The 10,231-nt window shown below is 37.2% G+C and overlaps 1 pseudogene; it reads right to left on the minus strand.

Moving 5' to 3' along the window:
• Positions 1 to 10,231, minus strand: part of LOC132020275 (pregnancy zone protein-like) — a 60,751-nt pseudogene that overhangs the window by 29,836 nt on the left and 20,684 nt on the right.

A 10,231-nucleotide genomic window follows, 5' to 3' on the forward strand; every position in this document is an offset into this window, starting at 1 on the left:
TTGAGATATGCATGAGCAGTGGGGAGAAGCAGAGAAGCAGACTCCCCACTGAGCTAGAAGCCAGAAGTGGGGCTCAATCCCAGGCCCTGAGATTTTGACCTGAGCTGAAGGCAGACCCTTAACCAACTGAGCCACCCAGGCACCCCCAATTGTTAAATGTTGAGAGTACTAATTAGTTCCTTCTTTTAAATTAAACCCCTCCTGATATTATTTCAATATGGAAAATAAAAAATATAATTGATATTTTACTTTTCCAGCTTGATAGAGAAAGGAACTATAGAAACAAAGCAAAACAAAACAAAACTGTAGGGCACCTGGGTGACTCAGTCGGTTAAACATCTGCCTTTGGCTCAGGTCATGATCCCAGAGTCCTGGGATCAAGTTCCACAGGGAGTCTGCTTCTCTCTCTGCCTCTCTTCCCACTCATTCTCTCAATCTCTTTCTCAAATAAATATGTAAAATCTTAGAAAACACACACACACAGCTGTGGAAAAAATCCCATTGTTAAGTTTAGCTTTGAGTTGAAGCAGAGTTTGGTGAAATATTTCAGAATATTTCAGGCCTTAATTTCAGTTAATTACAAGAATGCTCATGGGTTCTTTTTCTGGTGATTTATATCCTGACATGATTTAATTGGGACAGAAAATAATCCTGGTTTCCTTTCCCCCAACTTATTCATGGAGTGCACTCAAATTCACATGTGAGTTTCCCCGTTTAATGCCTGCAGCACACACAGAACGCGTCTTCATTAAGCATTGAAGGGAGAGAGCCTTTCCAGAAGGAATAAAGCTACTCCAGAGTCTGGCATAGGAAAAAAACAGTCCATCATTTTTTTCCTTCCCATTATCCATGATATCCATTAACTCTCTTCTCTGTAATACAAAGATTAAAGATGACCGATTCACGTTTATGTTAGGGTTAAAAAACAGAAGGAAGCTTAGATTTTCAGAAGTTTCTAATTTAAATGTCAGATAGAAGAAACACATTAAAGTGAGAAAAAAAAAGTGTCTTCACAGAGTGCCTGACACACAGGAGGCAATCAAATGTATTTGTTGACTGTGTTGAACAAAAATAATGTTAGAGTCATAGGAGAATGTTTATTTTCTTTTGTGACCTTATTATAAAGGGATAATGGGAATAATATCCCCATTTGCAAACTGTCACTGAAGTGTGAGGCTAGATATGTTGGGAAGGACATGGAGGGACATATTTAAGGATACTCACTGTCTCCTAGTTCTATAGTCACAACGTCTGTTCCTAATCTGATGATGTTCCCCTTAGCCATGATCTGAAATGAAAATCAACAAAAAAGCAACCTTTTTGAACCCAACACACTTCTCAACATCTTACCACCAACATGACTGGCTTTTGATTCTTGAATCTCTGCTAGAGAGAATGAACTGCTTGAAAATGAAAAAAATCAAGGGGGAGGAGTCAAGATGGCGGAGAAGTAGCAGGCTGAGACTACTTCAGCTAGCCGGAGATCAGCTAGATAGCTTATCTAAAGATTGCAAACACCTGAAAATCCATCGGCAGATCGAAGAGAAGAAGAACAGCAATTCTGGAAACAGAAAACAACCACTTTCTGAAAGGTAGGACCGGCGGAGAAGTGAATCCAAACGACGGGAAGATAGACCCTGGGGGGAGGGGCCGGCTCCCGGCAAGCGGCGGAGCAATGGCGCACAAAATCAGGACTTTTAAAAGTCTGTTCTGCTGAGGGACATCGCTCCAGAGGCTAAACCGGGGTGAGCCCACGCGGGGTCAGCATGGCCTCAGGTCCCGCAGGGTCACAGAGGATCAGGGGTGTCTGAGTGTTGCAGAGCTTGCGGGTATTGGAATGGGAAAGCCAGCTACAGAGACAGAGCCGACAGTAAACTCACAGCTCGGTGTTACCTTGAACTGGTCACAGACTCGGTGAGCTCGGAGCGCCGCAGGAGGTCAGGCAGACGGGAGTAACTGGGAACTGTTCTCTGAGGGCGCACTGAGGAGTGGGGCCCTGGGCTCTCGGCTCCTCCGGGCTGGAGACCAGGAGGCCGCCATTTATATTCCTGACCTCCAGAACTCTACGGAAAGCGCTCAGGGAACAAAAGCTCCTGAAAGCAAACCCGAGCGGATTACTCAGCCCGGCCCCTGGTAAGGGCGGTGCAATTCCGCCTGGGGCAAAGACAGTTGAGAATCACTACAACAGGCCCCTCCCCCAGAAGATCAACAAGAAATCCAGCCAAGACCAAGTTCACCTACCAAGGAGAGCAGTTTCAATACCAAGGAGAGCAGCAGAATTCCAGAGGAGGAGAAAGCAAAGCACAGAACTCAGGGCTTTCTCCCTGTGATTTTTTTTTTAGTCTTGCAGTTAATTTAATTTTTTTATTTTTCATTTCTTGTTTTTTTTCTCGCCTTCTGGTAAAATTTTTTTTAACTTTTACATTTTTCTTTTTTAACATTTTTTAACTAGTTTATCTAATATATATATTTTTTCTTTTTTATATTTTTCTTTATTTGTTTTCTTTTTTTAAAATTCTTTTCTTTTTTTTTCTTTTTTTTTTCTTTCTTCCTTTTTGAACCACTTTTTATCCACTTTCTCCCCCCTCACGATTTGGGATCTCTTCTTATTTGGTTAAAGCATATTTTCCTGGGTTTGTTGGCACCCTTTTACTATTTTACTTGCTTCTTCATATACTCTTATCTGGACAAAATTACAAGATGCAAAAATTCAACACAAAAAAAGAACAAGAGGCAGTACCGAAGGCTAGGGACCTAATCAATACAGACATTGGTAATATGTCAGATCTAGAGTTCAGAATGACAATTCTCAAGGTTCTAGCCGGGCTCGAAAAAGGCATGGAAGATATTAGAGAAACCCTCTCGGGAGATATAAAAGCCCTTTCTGGAGACATAAAAGAACTAAAATCTAACCAAGTTGAAATCAAAAAAGCTATCAATGAGGTGCAATCAAAAATGGAGGCTCTCACTGCTAGGATAAATGAGGCAGAAGAAAGAATTATTGATATAGAAGACCAAATGACAGAGAATAAAGAAGCTGAGCAAAAGAGGGACAAATAGCTACTGAACCACGAGGGGAGAATTCGAGAGATAAGTGACACCATAAGACGAAACAACATTAGAATAATTGGTATTCCAGAAGAAGAAGAAAGAGAGAGGGGAGCAGAAGGTATACTGGAGAGAATTATTGGGGAGAATATCCCCAATATGGCAAAGGGAATGAGCATCAAAATTCAGGAGGTTCAGAGAGCGCCCCTCAAAATCAATAAGAATAGGCCCATACCCCGTCACCTAATAGTAAAATTTACAAGTCTCAGTGACAAAGAGAAAATCCTGAAAGCAGCCCGGGAAAAGAAGTCTGTGACATACAATGGTAAAAATATTAGATTGGCAGCTGACTTCTCCACAGAGACCTGGCAGGCCAGAAAGAGCTGGCATAATATTTTCAGAGTACTAAATGAGAAAAACATGCAGCCAAGAATACTATATCCAGCTAGGCTATCATTGAAAATAGAAGGAGAGATTAAAAGCTTCCAGGACAAACAAAAACTGAAAGAATTTGCAAACACCAAACCAGCCCTACAGGAAATATTGAAAGGGGTCCTCTAAGCAAAGAGAGAGCCTACAAGTGGTAGATCAGAAAGGAACAGAGATCATATACAGTAACAGCCACCTTACAGGCAATACAATGACCCTAAATTCATATCTCTCAATAGTTACCCTGAATGTTAATGGGCTAAATGCCCCTGTCAAAAGACACAGGGTATCAGAATGGATAAAAAAACAAAACCCATCTATATGTTGCCTCCAAGAAACACATTTTAAGCCCGAAGACACCTCCAGATTTAAAGTGAGGGGGTGGAAAAGAATTTACCATGCTAATGGACATCAGAAGAAAGCAGGAGTGGCAATCCTTATATCAGATCAATTAGATTTTAAGCCAAAGACTATAATAAGAGATGAGGAAGGACACTATATCATACTCAAAGGGTCTGTCCAACAAGAAGATCTAACAATTTTAAATATCTATGCCCCCAATGGGGGAGCAGCCAACTATATAAACCAATTAATAACAAAATCAAAGAAACACATCAACAATAATACAATAATAGTAGGGGACTTTAACACTCCCCAAACTGAAATGGACAGATCATCCAAGCAAAAGATCAGCAAGGAAATAAAGGCCTTAAACGACACAGGGGACCAGATGGACATCACAGATATATTCAGAACATTTCATCCCAAAGCAACAGAATACACATTCTTCTATAGTGCACATGGAATATTCTCCAGAATAGATCACATCCTCGGTCCTAAATCAGGACGCAACCGGTATCAAAAGATTGGGATCATTCCCTGCATATTTTCAGACCACAATGCTCTAAAGCTAGAACTCAACCACAAAAGGAAGTTTGAAAAGAACCCAAATACATGGAGACTAAACAGCATCCTTCTAAAGAATGAATGGGTCAACCGGGAAATTAAAGAAGAATTGAAAAAAATCATGGAAACAAATGATAATGAAAATACAATGGTTCAAAATCTGTGGGACACAACAAAGGCAGTCCTGAGAGGAAAATATATAGTGGTACAAGCCTTTCTCAAGAAACAAGAAAGGTCTCAGGTACACAACCTAACCCTACACCTAAAGGAGCTGGAGAAAGAACAAGATAGAAACCCTAAGCCCAGCAGGAGAAGAGAAATCATAAAGATCAGAGCAGAAATCAATAAAATAGAAACCAAAAAGACAATAGAGCAAATCAATAAAACTAGGAGCTGGTTCTTTGAAAGAATTAATAAAATTGATAAACCCCTGGCCCGACTTATCAAATAGAAAAGAGAAAGGACCCAAATAAATAAAATCATGAATGAAAGAGGAGAGATCACAACTAACACCAAAGAAATACAAACTATTATAAGAACACACTATGAGCAACTCTACGCCAACAAATTTGACAATCTGGAAGAAATGGATGCATTCCTAGAAACATATAAACTACCACAACTGAACCAGAAAGAAATAGAAAGCCTGAACAGACCCATAACAAGTAAGGAGATTGAAACAGTCATTAAAAATCTCCAAACAAACAGAAGCCCAGGGCCAGACGTCTTCCCGGGGGAATTCTACCAAACATTTAAAGAAGAACGAATTCCCATTCTCCTGAAACTGTACCAAAAAATAGAAATGGAAGGAAAACTTCCAAACTCATTTTATGAGGACAGCATCACCTTGATCCCCAAACCAGACAAGGATCCCATCAAAAAAGAGAGCTATAGACCAATATCCTTGATGAACACAGATGCGAAAATACTCAACAAAATACTAGCCAATAGGAATCAACAGTACATTAAAAGGATTATTGCCCACGACCAAGTGGGATTTATTCCAGGGCTGCAAGGTTGGTTCAACATCCACAAATCAGTCAGTGTGATACAACACATCAATAAAAGAAAGAACAAGAACCATATGATACTCTCAATAGATGCTGAAAAGGCATTTGACAAAGTACAGCATCCTTCCTGATCAAAACTCTTCAAAGTGTAGGGATAGAGGGCACATACCTCAATAACATCAAAGCCATCTATAAAAAACCCACTGCAAATATCATTCTCAATGGAGAAAAACTGAAAGCTTTTCCGCTAAGGTCAGGAACACGGCAGGGATGTCCATTATCACCACTGCTATTCAACATAGTACTAGAAGTGCTAGCCTCAGCAATCAGACAACAAAAGGAAATTAAGGGCATCCAAATTGGCATAGAAGAAGTCAAACTATCATTCTTCGCAGATGATATGATACTATATGTGGAAAACCCAAAAGACTCCACTCCAAAACTGCTAAAACTTGTACAGCAATTTAGTAAAGTTTCAGGATATAAAATCAATGCACAAAAATCAGTTGCATTTCTCTATACCAACAACAAGACAGAAGAAAGAGATGTTAAGGAGTCAATCCCATTTACAATTGCACCTAAAACCATAAGATACCTAGGAATAAACCTAACCAAAGAGGCAAAGAATCTATACTCAGAAAACTATAAAGTACTCATGAAAGAAATTGAGGAAGACACAAAGATATGGAAAAATGTTCCATGATCCTGGATTGGAAGAATAAACATTGTGAAAATGTCTATGCTCCCTAAAGCAATCTAAACATTTAATGCAATTCCTATCAAAGTACCACTTATCTTTCTCAAAGTAATGGAACAAAAAATCCTAAAATTTGAGAAAAGACCTCAAATAGCCAAAGGAATATTGAAAAAGAAAGCCAAAGTTGGTGGCAACACAATTTCGGACTTCAAGCTCTATCAATTTTTTTTTTTAATTTCTCTCAGCTCAACAGCAATAACTGCATCACCCAAGAAGTAAAATCAAACATACTCCAGATTAAAAATATGGGTAACTTAAATGCAACTTAAAGTGGAAGCCAAGATCAGAAAAGAGGGAACAGGTTTTAACTCTGAATTAATATAGGGAGTGAAACAATAAACATTTGTTTGTTTTCCATAACAAAAAAAGGGTCATAGGAAGGTGAAAGGAAATGAATTTGAGTACTAAAATAACTTCCAAGAGAACTTACTCGTCTCAACATATTCTTAGACCTAGTATTTACTAGAAATGGGACCAGTGAAATCACAAATATTGTAACCAGACTCAAGTTTGTGAAAGTGGATTCACACTTTAGATGAAGAATCCCCTTCTTTGGAGAGGTAGAGTATATTGCAATTCACAAGTAATGAAATATCCAATTGTACCTATCTTTGGGGCACAATGACCTAGCCTACAACTAGTTAATGCTATCAGTTAATTAATATGACCCAAACCATGAAGCCAAGCAAAACTACTTTCTTTCATAAATGTCACTGACAAAATGTGCAAGCACATACTGTAGTATTTTGAAAATCAGAGGTTCTCTTTCTTTCCAGAACATATAGCTGATGAAGATGCTTAATATGATGTGAGTTAATTATTATGTCAAACACTTCTACCACCCATCTGACATGAAATGTATACCCACTGATATCCAGACAGCATCAAAATTTTAAGAGAATTTCTCACAAATGAATCTCAGTTTATGACTACCCATATCGATACTCCTTTACACCTGCTGTTCTATTTGGTAATAGATAAGTGGTTTTGCTTTTATTTTTTTCTCTTTCAATTTTTTAAAATTTTAGTTAATTAACATATAATGTAATGCTGGTTTCAGGAGTAGAATTTTATGATTCATCACTTTCATATAACTCCCAGTGCTCATCACAAGTGCCCTCCTTAAACCCATCACCCATCAAGCCCATCTACCACCCACCACCCACCACCTTCCATCAACCCACAGTTTGTTCTCTATCATTAAGACTTGTCTTATGGTTTGCTTCCCTCTATCTCTCTTTTTTCTTTTCCTTCCCATATATCTAGACTGGATATGTGTAGTTTTAATTTTAGGCATAGGAACTATAATAGTGTACATTTTATGGCCATTATTATTAAATTACTTTCAAACTTAAGGTTTACATGTTAATTTTAACTAATAATTTTACCCCTTTTTTAAGCATTTATAATTATTTACCCATCCCATAATTATTTCTTTAAATTACATATAATTTTTCTCAAAAAAAAAAGCACCTTTTGTGGGCAGCTTATGTGGTTTGTTTCAGGAGATGAAAAAGACCTGAGGATCCAAAAAAAAAAAAAAAAAAAAAAAAGAAGAAGAAGATGAAGAAAAAGGTGAAAGATGTGAGGTTACAAATGGGAAAAAAAAATTTTGTAATAAATATGAAAAATATGGAAGGGCTTTTTCTGAATGTGCTTTTGCTTTTTCTTTCAGTTATGGTAGCAAAAGAATTTGGTCCCATGAGTTCTGTCTTCTCTGAATATTATCCACATAATTTATCAAATTATTTTCTTCTTTATGTGCTTCTGGTGGTTGGGAAAGATGTGCACATCCCCAATAAACTTGTCTTTATCTTTGCAAATGAAGCAAATTATCTCTATAATGCAACTTGTACGGTTTTCAATCAATACTACTACTATCTTGGGTAACAAAATTTCTGTCATGGTAAGTATGAAAGAAAAAAAAAAAACCTGAGGACAAAGAGAAACCTTAGTATACCAATCATTTATTCAAAAGTGAAGAAGCACACAAATACTGTATTTGAGAGAAAGAAATAAGAAGCTACCCAACTTAGAGCTAAACTTAGGATTTAAAAATTTAATTACAAATAACAAAAACAGTAGAAGAGATACTATCAGGTGACTGATCATTTCATTAGCCTTATCTTTAAACTTTTATGTATTATGCCAAAAAAAGTCTTATAGGATTTGGTCCTGAATCATACCAGTTCTTCAATAGGTAAGTAATTCATGTAATTTGTTTTATTTTTTTTTCTATGTCCACTCAGATCATTTTAAGACTCATCAGAACACACACACAAACACTTAATATATATTGCCAAATGATGATAATCAAAAGATTTCTACAATCAAAAAGATTTTGTGCTTGTAATCTCAAACAAAGTAGTGGTGAAAGAATGATTTGTTGATTCCAGCTTAGATAAATAACATTGAAATTATTTCCATTTTCCAAAATTCACATGTTAATTCAACTTAAAATATGGGATGATGCTTAATGTTTTTTATGTACTAGATAGTTGCTCTTCCCTAAGATTGAAAAGGTGAGTAGCATGTCCCTATATTTAAAACTCTGTAGTGATAGAGGTAACAGGGTTGTAAATTTTTAGTATGATATATTTAAGAGCAATAATTTAAAAATGGAAACTTTATCATGAGAGCAAATAGAAAGGTCCACAAAATATACCTAGTAAATTCAGAAAAAGAAAGTAAGTGTACCCATAAAATAGCTAAGGAGCAACCACTGCAAGGAAAAATAAATGGAATTATCTGGTAAATAACATTTGCAAGGTTTAAAGGTCCAGAAACTACAAGATCTTGAAAATAAAAAGTCATAAGAGTGATTAGAAGCATAGATGGGAATTTGTTGGGATTATTTTTAAACAATTTGAAGCCCTTACAGTTATAAAATATTACATTAATATACATAACATTATTTTAATTAAAGCAACTTACAAGGGATTTCTATTTTCTAAATATCTCCTTTTCTGCTTGCTACATTTATTTATCATTCTCACTGAGATGTCATTGTCTGGCCTAGAGCCACAGAAGAAGAGATAAATCAGTGAAGATTTAGCAGAATTAGAGCAAAAGAGATTAATTTGTAGATTATTTCCTTTTAATCACAGAAATTTGAGAAGGTAATCATTTGTTTCTTTGGTGGTCAACAGGGTCGAGGATAATGCATGGTATATGTTAGAAGGGAAGACACAAAATTTTAACTCTTCATTTTGGTGGGAAGCTAAAGTGAAGAATTTCAAGATGTTGTTCTTTGTTTTTCTGTTCTATCAGGCCTACCACATGTGACCTGAATTGTGTTTTAACTTTGTATGGCTCCAAGAGGAACTCCACACAGCTGAGCACATTGCAAAGCATGTTTTCTCCTTACATGGGAATTAGAATAAGGACACGAAATATATTTGGAGTTTATCAGTAGACAAAAGTAGTTAAGGGCGGGGTGAGGAGTGGGCCTGGGTGGCTCAGATGTTAAGCATCTGCCTTATCATGCTCAGGTCATGATCTCAGGGTCCTGAAATTGAGTGCTGCATTAGGCTCCCTATTCAGCAGGAAGCCTGCTTCTCCCTCTCACACTCTGCCTGCCTGTGTTCCCTCTCTCGCTGTTGCTCTCTGTCAAATAAATAAATAAAATCTTTTAAGAAAAAATTAATGGGCCAGGAAAAGTGGTTAACCTGTGCATCACCATCTTCCTTTCTCAACCATGTTCCCCATGATTTTTTTTCATTTTTTTTCACCTGAATTAAATTCTTTAATCATTCACTCATTACCGTGTATATTGTTAAAGGAAGCCAAATGACATTCAGCATAATTGCTTTCTTTGTTGTTGTTGTTGTTGTTGTTGTTGCTGCTGCTGCTGCTGGTTTTTTTTGTTGTTTGTTTGTTTTTATTTTTTATAAACATATATTTTTATCCCCAGGGGTACAGGTCTGTGAATCACCAGGTTAACACACTTCACAGCACTCACCAAAGCACATACCCTCCCCAATGTCCATAATCCCACCCTCTTCTCCCAAACCCCCTCCCCCCAGCAACCCTCAGTTTGTTTTGTGAGATTAAGAGTCACTTATGGTTTGTCACCCTCCCA

Source organism: Mustela nigripes, chromosome 6, assembly GCF_022355385.1.
Source record: "Mustela nigripes isolate SB6536 chromosome 6, MUSNIG.SB6536, whole genome shotgun sequence".
In the NCBI taxonomy this organism is placed as follows: domain Eukaryota; kingdom Metazoa; phylum Chordata; class Mammalia; order Carnivora; family Mustelidae; genus Mustela; species Mustela nigripes.